Source organism: Neltuma alba, unplaced genomic scaffold, assembly GCF_004799145.2.
Source record: "Neltuma alba isolate B1F8T4 unplaced genomic scaffold, ASM479914v2 tig00010663_pilon, whole genome shotgun sequence".
NCBI classification, from domain to species: Eukaryota; Viridiplantae; Streptophyta; class Magnoliopsida; order Fabales; family Fabaceae; genus Neltuma; species Neltuma alba.
The window spans coordinates 23,149-35,200 of record NW_021635508.1 but is presented as its reverse complement, the minus strand read 5'-3'; the positions used below and the strand labels follow the sequence as shown (position 1 = coordinate 35,200).

Genomic DNA, 12,052 nt, shown 5'->3' with positions numbered 1-12,052 from the left:
TGTTTTTGAAAACATTCAAGAAGACATCCTACATCTCCAAATTTCATATGTTTTCGTCTTTTTTTCATTAAGTAATTCCTTGCATCTGTTATGGTATAACCAAGATTTTCTTGACTACCAGCGTATGTACTCATTAAGTCAAAAGCTTTTTGGGGTTCAAGCCCCGCTTTTTCTGCAAGATCCACTTCACAAGCTCGTACTTCTGATAAATTTCTTTGTGATGGTAATAAGTGCTTTGTTTCTTCTGTATGAAGGGGGTGATTATGTTCTTCAACAAACTTAGTGACTCTGAACTTTTGATCAACATGAGATACTATTATTTTTGCCTTACAATTAGTTCTTGTCTCCGGCTAGTATCTAGAAGAGGTTGTCATTCTTTTGTCTTTTTTTCGAACACCTTTTTTACAACATACATATCTATATGTAATAAAAGAGCCATCTTTCCTACTCTTAGTTCCATTATATTTCCTAACTCCAAACCCAATTTTATTTCCATGTTCATTCTAGAAGTTCCATGCTTCGTCCAAGCTTTTGAACTCCCTTCCTATCTGGAGTTTAAGTTCTTCTTCTATTAGCTAGTCGTTCCTATATGCAATAAAACATTGTAATTTTAAAAATATTATCTTGCAATATATATGTGTGTATAAGCCTAAACAAGAATTCCTTTTTTTTTTTTTACTAATTACACATATTTCAATAAAATATGGTTATTCTTCAAATATTAATTCCAATACATATATAACTATTAAACAAATATTATATATGTAATTAAAGAAACAACTAGAAAGTATAGACAGATTCAAAACCAACCTATGATTAGAATGTCAAGCTCCTCCTTCAATCCGAAACTTTTCTCAAAGAATAGAAACTTTCGAAAATTCTTGTAATGCTTTCAGTTCGGACACCTTCAATCTGAAAGCTTTTTTTTTTTAATTTGATGTTTTCTCCCAACTTTCAATCGCAGAAACTCTTTTTCCTCTAAAAGTTGGCATCAAGCGTGTTAGAGACTCTTCAATTAAGTTAATGTTAAGAAAATAATTTTATTTACTTAATTACGTTATCTTTGAGATTTCATTCTTGATATATAATTTTTCTTCTAATCATAATTTCCCAATGAAAATAAAAGAAATATTTTTGCCATCAATGATTCATGATTCTGTATCTAGTCAGGGATCACAATTTTTGAAAAACTACAACTGAATGAATAAAACAATGGAGCCTTGCCTTCTATTAATTAAAACGCTGCGTTTGGGTGATAAGCACTTGGTGCTCATCACACTGCTTAGCAGAGAAACTGGGTACATAATCAACCACTACATTAACTTCTTTGGGGAAAAAAATTGTAGATTCTTCATTAAGAAAATTCATAATCAAAATATCGCATTTCAATCCGCAAAACGCGCAATTCTTAGACAAACAGAAACAATCAACAAGAACTATATTATCAAATTCAATGACGAATAAAAACTTTTCCAACATTAGCAACAATCATTAAGTGCACTTTTTCAGTTTATAGTTAAATTTTCACATTTTTTAGAAGTCGAAATATATAATAACCATTTTATCGTAGTATAAATTTTTTATGATATGTTTCGATCGTGTGGTGATTTTTCATTTCTAATTTATAACTTTTTTTGTTAGGTACATTTTCCTTTATGTCGTGTCTTTGTGTAGCTCCGCAGAATCAATAATACACAAATAATTCATTGGCCAAGATCTTTTGAAACCAACTACGAACCAGATGTTTATATATTTTAGAGGACCAATTTTCTTTTACGTTCAGCATACATTTTTTATTGCATTTTTAAAATATTATATGTTTCATTTTGTATTTTTAGAATTTTTTTATAGAGTAGTAAACGTCAAGTTAAACGTATTAAGTATAATGCTTATTAAAAATGTAATCAACATTAGACTTTCTGTAATATGCAGAAACCTTTGTCTAATAATTAATAGGACATAATGAAAATTAAATGGGCATATTCTTCAAAGGGTCCATTGAAACCTCTCAAATTTTCAAAGCTCATTGTCTTGACAATCACCTAATCAGCACGCATCATAACAAATCAACAATACCTAACTTTTTCATTAGGCTATACTCATACATATTTGCTATGTTAACTACTTTACAACCTCTATCTTAGAATATCCGTCACTTCAGAGTTTTTTTTATAAAAATAATTATCCATTTATTAATAACAATAATATTAATTTATATAATAGCTTTTAAATTATGCAAATAAAATTATAGATATTTTGAAACAAAGGTTGAATTCACTAAATTGTAAATTTCGTGCTTGTATAAAGTTTGAGATGAGTCACGCACTATTAACAAATTCTGGATTAAACTATAATGTAAATACTACCTCCTGTTCTTAATATAAAAGTTAGTTGACTAAGTTAAATAGATTAAGAAAACTAGTTATGTTAGTTATTTGTAATAAATAGGTATTGTCTTTTTTAAAATATCCTTACTGATTAAGTGTATTAGCTAGAACTAATATTATTACAAAGACTATCGTGAAAAAAATGAATAAATATAAAAGATAAAATAGATTGAGATCTTATATTTAGGATCAAAATAAAAGTCAAACGAGTTTTTATATTAAGGACAGAAGGTAGTAGATTATTAAAGGGAATGATTAATAATTTTTACAACATTAAAATAAGATGCTTATCTAAGTGACCAAAATTAAGATCACTACATTTTTTAATAGACTAATATTTTCAATAAAGCCGATAATACAAGGACCCAGCCTGCCAAAAAAGGCGGGCTCGGGTTGGGATTTTGCCAGTCAACACCATTTTTGGCCCGCTCCGCCACAGGCTAGCCTTTTTTTTTTTTTATATACTCTTTTTCATGAAATTTTCATTATATTATATAATATAGCTGGAGGATTTTGACCCTCAAATTCCACATGGACATTACCTCATTCATATCATTGCATATGTAATTAATCACTTTATATATGTGTGTAGTTATATAAACTATAAAAGGCATCATCGTCTATCTTTTATTTTTCATCTATTTATTGTTACTATAGACACTGTTATAAGATTAAATAAACATGTGATGCTTGTATATATACACACATGTAAAAGATTTAGTTAATTAATTTGAATAAGAAAACTAGTTAAATTAATCATTTATAAAGAAAATGTGTTAGTTTTTCTAAAATATTTTTTTAATTATAAATTAATCTTTATATTATTTTATTACAACTCACTACTCAAGTTCAAGACCTCAAGTCTAATTTCAACATTTCAAACTAAGTCTAATTCATACCAATAGTAATAGTTTTTTTTTAAAAAAAACATTTAGGCGGGCTGGCGGACTAGCCCGCCACCTGGTGCCTTGGCGGGCTCAGGCTGCAAAATGCCAGTCTGCCAAGGTGCGGGCTACTTCAGCCTGCACTATTTTTAGTCTACACCACAACAGGCTAGCCTGTATCTGCACTGCCAACCCATTTACCAGCTTTAATTTTCAGGCAGCATAATGTATGAATTTTTTTTTTGCCAACAAGAAAATGTATGAATTCAAAGTATATAATTTACTGGAAGACATTATCTAATGGCTTTCAAACTCTCCAAATTCTTATCATGATCGAATGAGGCATATAGGTGCAAACAATCATTTTCAAAAATATATATGTGTGTGTGCAATTACATGCAACTAATCATAGGTTCTTTTCAATTTTAGGAAACCAAGTTCAATAAGTAATTGAAATTAATATCTTCTAATTAAAAAGCATTTGATGGACTTCATATTTCGCTTCTTTTCAATCCTAGCTACCATATCTTTTTCCTTGTGCTTTGTTGATTATATTAATGCATGGTTGGTTATCCAAATAGGCATAAAATGGAACAAAAGATGAGGTAAGAAGTTTGAAAACTGCCAGCAAATCTCACCGTCCTATATTTTCCCATGGACCAGTCTCATCCTATGATGTCACCCTCGTTTAGAAAGAGCATAAATATACTAAAACCTCGACCTCTAATTTTTTTCTCGTTTTAATATGCAGAGGTCAAAACCAAACGCTACTCCTATAAAATGTCAAACCTTTGATTTCCTGTTAAAACCTTAATTAACGTGTCGAACTGTCCTTTCTCGGATCCTATAATACTGTCACCTGTCTGCCTTTTTCTAAATATTTTATTCTCTTTTGAAGATAATATGCACATGTGTTTATGTTATATATAGACATGTACTGCGCTATATTATTTTGAATAATAAATCAAATGGTTTAATTAAAAATTTCACCTTGACTTGGGCAAATTCTGAAGTTTCCACACCTTGTGCCTGAAGTTTCTGAATGATGTTCATTTTTACTTTTACTATTGATCAGTTTGGTAGATGTTTGGTTATACCAATATGAACTACAGAATGTGAAAAGGAATAACCGGATCACAGTACGAAAGCATAGTGTGTTAAAGTATTTATATATAATTAACTACATATATATTTTAACTCTTCTCAATAAAACTACGTTATTGCACACTTCTTGTTTTGGACTTTTAATTTGTTCATTACAGTTTAGTTATTTTACCCATTTTCCGCACTCTATATATACACATTGACCTGCAGCTGACAGGAAATTCAAAACCGCCGCGGTTAGTTAACTATAGCATGTGAAACCGAGTGGTGATTTGTTTATTTATAGAGATAACAATGAAAATAAATAGATTTTTTTTGCCATGAAAATAAATGGATTGAGGCATATATTATAAAAGATATATTAAGTGCGTCCATATATATATATTGATTTATTTAGAGGACACTCGATGTGATCATCTTAATTACCACTGAATCTCTTGGTCGAGAGTTTAATTAGATTATTTTTTTCAAAAAAGAAGATAATATAATCTCTTAGGCCATCCAGGGACAACCGGAGAAGGTCAATAAATCAAGGACATACTAAAAATGTAATCTAATGGAACCGTACGAGGAAAAAAATTGATATTAGTGTGTCCCATGTACAATTATACGTAGAGTATGAAAAGTAAATTATTTATAACTAATAAATAATGTAATTATAGAAAATATATGCAAATGTACTTGATTTACAAGGCATCAAATAAAATTCAACGTAACCCTCAAATATTATTGTACTACCTCTAAATAGAAGTTAGGTAGGATTAGATTTGGTTTTAAATATAAGACTTTAATTTATTTTATCTCTCATTGATACAAAACAACAGGAGTGCAGCGAAGGGATGCCAAAAATGGTCTAACAGCGCCGCGATTGTGAGTAGTTTTGAATTTAATTGGTTGCTCAAAGAAGAGAGTTTAGGCACAATAAAGGAGATGAAAACCTGACTCTACTATCAAAATTGATGCAGAACGAGAAGAAAAGCAAAAAATTAATGAGAAAACAAGAAAAATTAGAAAGAAAACGGAGACAAAGAAAAGAAAGGCGAGAGAGAAAATAGTTGTGTTCTGAAATTCATTATCAAAATATGATGTTTAAATGACACCCTAAAAATGTTTTTAACCTAACTAAATATCATAATTAAAATAATAAAGAAAATATGAAAATGAGGAGTGGAAGTGTTAAAGTAACAGCGCACTACTAAACTAAATAATTAATTAAAATGAAAACTAATAAAATGGAAATAAAATAAAATAATTGAAATATCTGCATCACTCGAATTTATCATTTTTAAAATTAATTTACCTATTTATAATCTAATATTATATGAGTGTATTTTAGTGAGATGATGTCATATCTATTATAATTAACTGATTTATTTATTATTTTAATTTATTCTAATTAATTAATTCACTCTTTAATTCTTAAGAATTAAAGGTTGTATCAACCGGCCGAAAAATGAACACATATATACAGAATAACTTAAAATCTTAACCAGCCAATTTCTTTTAGACCCAAAAGAAAAATCAACTGTCACTAATCAGGAAGAAATGGGTCAAATACTCGTGGCTTTTATTACTTCTGCTGGAAGCATCTAAAAGATAAACCTCGAAGACCTAACGTTAAAATCCAAAATGTGAATGACTTTCGTGTTATTCCACAGATCATGTCATGGTCGATATATATAAAACCAACATTATTGCAGCAATCTCCATGGCGTGACACTTGTTGATCAACTTGCAATATCCCTATTTTGTGCTAAATATATTAGTGTTTGACCCATTTAGCATGTAATTAACTATGAATTAATAAGAAACACTCCTTTGACGACGTTCCAGAAATGGTCATAATGAATATATATATGAATGTATTTAGGTAAAAAGACGAGCCAACCATAGAATGAGGACACAGAGGAGCAGTTGTAGACTTCAATAATCTGGTTGTGCGTATATATAAATAACAATCTATTTTAGTCTGCCATATAACAAGAAGATGACAAAGTTGATGACACCACTGATGAGGATCCAAATATAGTACATCGGAGAACTCGTAATCGTCGGCAGCATCCTGTGTTAATTCGCAGCAACTTATAATTCATGACTTTTCATTACGTTCGTCATTAATTCCAGCATATTAATTAAGCTTCATCTATTTATTCCCTTTCATGAGTATATTGATTAATGATTAATGTGTTTGCAAATTTGGGGACTGAATTTTGCAGAACCTAAAAGGAAAAAATAGCGGTGTCCTTGCTGGTTGTTATAACATACTCCTTCCTAAATATAAAATCTATTTTATAATATAATTTATACTATAAAATAAGTTTTATATTTCAAACGAAAGAGTATAAAACATGCCTTATTACCAGCTACTAACTATATATACAGAAGTTCAATAAATATGATGATGTGCCAAAGCTGCTATATACACACACACACTACCTCCGGTCCTTAACATAATAACTCGTTTAATTTTTATTTTGATTTTAAATATAAGACTCTAATCCACTTTGCCTTTCATATTCACTTGACTGGTAAGGATATTTTATGAAAAATAACACATGTTTATTACTGATAATTAATTTAACTTATTTCTTTAATCTATTTAAACTAATCAATTAACTCTTATATTTATGACCGATATAATATATAATAACCTTATCATCATGAAAATTGCAGTTATATTAGATTCGGCCAGGAGTAACCCATATATAAGTTCACTGTCTAAATCGCTCTGAAGAAGTACTGCAGTTTAATCAATCAAGAAGCCCTAAACCTAAATTAGATAGCAAACCAGAAGCTAGATAGCTTTTCTTCTCATGAGACGTAGGCAGTACATTATTGTTTCTGCATGGGAAAAATAAAAACCGTATAGTAATTTTTCAGTTTTAAATTTTAGCTGATTGCATCCAATGCTTGAAGACTAAAAAAGTGTTTAGCAACCCTTAAAAATATTTCTAAGAAGCACTTTTCTGTAAAATAAGACAAACTCCTTCATATATTTACTTCGAAAATCATAAAAACATTTTTAAAATCATGATTTAATTTCTATCCAAACCTCCTAACTCGTTTATATACCAATACCTAGGTAGCTACGTTCATGGCTATGCTATTTTCCCTGGTCACCTGAGCAGCCTCAAAACTCAAAAGCTGATCAGTTTGTTACAGTCCCTCATGTGCCTCGATGGTATCGAAAATCTAAAATGGTTGAACCAATGAGTCAAATTAAGCCACGTTAATAGTTTTACTGTAACTAAACTCGTAGAAAATATGTATAAATGCATGAACTTTGAGAAAGTTCCACGCAACTTACCTTCTACTTTAACGACACTCGCACTACCTAATCTGCCCTTTTTCATATAACAATATATTATTATTTTAATAATCTCTCCATAATAATTCATCCCCTTTATGACTAATAAAATATAATTAATTAATATAATCCCTCTTTACGTTGCTTCTTTCACTTTGCCTGCTGTTTCTCTCTCGCTTCTGTGTTTCATTCCATGCATCTATAAAAGCCACCATCTGCTAGCTGTGTCAGTTGAGGCCTTTTCTAACTCGGATTTGTCCTCTGAGAGAAAATATATCTGTTGTACATCTGAGTTCTTTCGTCTTGGAATTATACAATTTTAAGTGTAATATGAGGGCTCCATGTTGTGAGGAGAGTAGGGGAGTAAAGAAAGGGCCATGGACGCCAGAAGAAGATCAGAAGCTTATGGACTATATCAGCAAGCATGGCCATGGAAGTTGGAGGACACTTCCAAAGCATGCTGGTCTCAATAGGTGTGGCAAAAGCTGCAGGCTGAGGTGGACTAATTATCTGAGGCCAGATATCAAGAGAGGTAAATTCTCTGAAGAAGAGGAACGGCTCATCATCAACCTCCACTCTGTTCTGGGAAACAAGTAAGTATCTTTGTTTGAGGTATTTATATTTGGATGAAGGATATAAAAGAGACCGAGTAATTAAGGTTTTATTGAAAACTTGCTCTTGCCTGAGTTATGAAAGGAGACCGTAATTAATCATGGAGAATTAGAAACTAATTACTTTCTGAAACCTTTCCAAGTCTTAATATCTTTCATGCTTTTATATTCCTTCAATCTTAATCGATTAGTTATCGTGAAGAAGCTAAGGGTTTATCTGAACAAAGTAAAGGTGCCTGGATTTCAATATAATTCTTTTCCTACTAGATAAGATGTCCTACAGTTTCGTTGAAATATCTGTACCTGAAAGCGTACAAGATTGCAGAATTTATATAGAGCTAATAATTAAAAAAAAAAGATTCAATTATTTGACACTTTTTTTTTTTGGTTATATAGGTGGTCAAAGATTGCAGGCCATCTTCCTGGGAGAACTGATAATGAAATAAAGAACTGCTGGAACACCCATATAAGGAAGAAGCTGCTTGCAGATGGGTATTGACCCAGAAACTCACAAACCCAGAACTGACTTCAATCAACTCATCAATCTCTATCACTTGCTTGGAATCTCATCAAACAATATGGGTCCATGGGGCAGCAATAATCCTCTGGCTTCACAACTAGATCTCACTACTCAGCTAACCAAAATCCAGCTTCTGCAAAACCTGCTGCAAATTGTTAATTCAAACCCTTGCCTCTTAGGTAATAATAATCATACCCTCAACCCACTTCAACTGCAATCCTTAATGAATGGGACTTCCGGAGGTCAAGAAAATGCAAACCCAGATGGTTTAGTATTCCCTCAAGCACAAGAAGGATCTGGTTTAGAAGGTTTTGGTTTTAATAATGGTAGCAACATTTGTAATATTATTCCACATCAGAGCCAGTCGGAAATGACAATACCTGCTCTAGTCTCAGCGTCTCCGGTGACCGGATCAGCCGTCAAGCAAACGGACGGTAGCTGCAATACAGCTCAACCGTCCACTGATCAGTCACCTAACTCCTCTACAATGTTTGAGAGCTGGGAGAAGCTCCTGGATGATGAAATAACTGGTTCTGACTGGAAGGAGATTCTCGAGTATGTTGTCTTCTAATTAACTTCGTCCTATTTCCTTTTTGTTTCAATAACCACAACATGAGGGAAAACAAATGAGAAAATGAGCAAAGGATTAGTTTAGTTTATACGATGATATAATAATATCTATAATAGGTAGTGACATGACTTAGCCACTTAGGTTCATTCTTAATTCTTAAAGGATAAGACTAAAGCATAGTTAATGTTTTGGCGTTTGTTCATATCAATTAAACATATGATACTAGGAGTCATTCCTTTGTTACAATCTGATGTTTCAATCTTGTTGAGGAAAAATAACAAGTGATAATTTTCCTGCAAGAAAAATCATGTCTAGATTTTATTATTCATAATCTTAAACACATTAAGCTGATAATATATCCTTGAGATTGTATCAAGCGGGGAGGACATATGACTTGTTTTTTGGAACATTGCAATTTGTCATTTTCGTTTGTTCTGTTTTCTAGACCTTGGCGCTTTTGCAGACAATTTGATTAGTTACGTTGTACTTTTCAGATTATCATCAACTTTGGCGTCGCCTGTCTCGTGGTAGAGATATTGAATGACTGCCTTTTCTGGGGATCATACCATGAAACACACACAAGATCTAATGCATAGAATTGTTTCATTCAAGCTATTTTTCCTTCCTTTTTCTCTTGGTTTTGATAATTTTTATTCGTTAAAATAATAGGAAGCTTATAATAAATTCGTATTTTAATTTCTGTACAAAACAGAAGATATCCATGTCGTTCATAAGACCGACTATTTCAGATTTCCTTCGATTTTATGTTGTTTCAAGAGACACACTTGTATCTAGTATAGGTTTGGTTATGTTTGTCTTTTTTCCATCTTTTGTGATGAATTCAGAATCCCAAGAATTTCTTCAGTTTCTGTTTAGGTTATTCTCGCGTATATGCCATTTCTGGTTCAACAAACATAGTCTAATTGAATATAATTAAAGAGACTGAGATATGGAAAGAGACAGAAATGTGTTACTGTCAAATCTGAATTTTAATGAAATAGAATATAATGTTCGCGTCCACTAGTTTAGTCAAGGAGAACAAAATCAGTTTATTTAGTTGCACGAGTATAATTCTTTTGGAAAAATTTCACTGTAGGACCGCAGAAGACAATTAATTTCAAAGAGCCTTCAAAACTTTTTGAAACTTCACTGCAGGACCAAAAGGGCAAACTGATATTAATTCCACAAAGAAAATGACGCTATTGCCCCTCATAATACTTATTGCAGGGTGACATGTAAATGGACTAATTTCAGTTGTAAATAAAGGTATATATGTTGCAAATTGACTAGTCCCACTTGCAAATGGGTTCTCTCACACTTATTTATTCACAGGAACCTTTTTCAGGTGAATGAGGTGATATGTAAATGGACTAATTCTAATTGTAAATAAATGTATGTATGTTGCAAATTGACTAATCCCACTTGCAAATGGGCGTTCCCACACTTGTTCACTTACGGAGACTTTTTTCAGGTGAAGGAAGTGACATGTAAATGGACTAATTCCAGTTATAAATAAATATATGTATGTTGCAAATTGTCTAGTCCCACTTGCAAATGGGCTGTTCCACGCTTGTTCACTCAGACACATTCTTCAGGTGAAGAAGGTAATATGTAAATGGACTAATTTTAATTGTAAATATATCTATGCATGTTGTAAATTATCTAACCTCACTTGCAAATGGGTTCTCCCATACTTGTTCACATGAGGGGCAATAGGGTCATTTTCTTTGTGGAATTAATATCAGTTTGCCCCCTTGATCCTGCAGTGAAATTTCAGAAAGTTTTGGAGACTCTTTGAAATTAATTCTGTACTGCAGTCCTTGAACGAAATTTTTCCAATTCTTTTTTCCCCCAAAATAATAGGGTGCACATACTAAAATGACTTTTTTAAATCAATAATCTAATCAAGGGTTTTTCTTTCGAGGCTTAGAATGCAAAAGGTTTTCATCTCTCTTAACAAGTATAATTTAATCAATAAGAATAATTTTCAATACAAATAATTAAAAAAAAAGTATGTTATAATATATATTTATTATAAGTAACTAAATTTTATAGAGTTGCTGAAATAGAATTTAGTGGCTTTGTTAAGATCATTTGGAATAAAGCATCCACTTCAAGTTGTTAAGGATTTGGGTGCATAGAGTTTGTTATATTCAAGTTTAAACTATCAAATTAACCTCAAGTGAATTTCCATGAAGGAAAACTATTCCTGCGATCCTATTTATATGCAAGACCCTTTTATAATGGTTTTTAATATAACACTCTTCTAAACAAGGACTTTTATAGTCCCACATGATGGTGTAACAATTAACAAATAACGATTATTAATAAAATAAACATTTTTAAAAACTAATACAAATAAATAAAGCGAGCATCCCAAAATAAATCATATCTATCAATTCTGATCATTATTATTTATAAGCCACTAACTTTCTACAAAAAATTATATGTTGATAGATTAATAAGATATCTATGAACTATTTGTAAAAATTCCATTCCAAAACGCCAAGCAAAGTTCCCTCAACTCACCCTTGTTTTCCTTTTTTTTTTCTCAAACCATAATCAAGGGTAATTTTAAAAAATCACAAATTTTAACATCAAATCAATTTTAACTAAATTATGGAAGGAGTATATTGTTTCCTTGTTATAATTATTTCAGTTTTATAGT

The 12,052-nt window shown here is 31.2% G+C and overlaps 1 pseudogene; it reads left to right on the top strand.

Annotated features, from left to right (window-relative positions):
• Positions 1-7,960: 7,960 nt before the first annotated feature.
• Positions 7,961-10,230, top strand: LOC114758083 (transcription factor MYB39-like; annotated as a pseudogene).
• Positions 10,231-12,052: the final 1,822 nt, after the last annotated feature.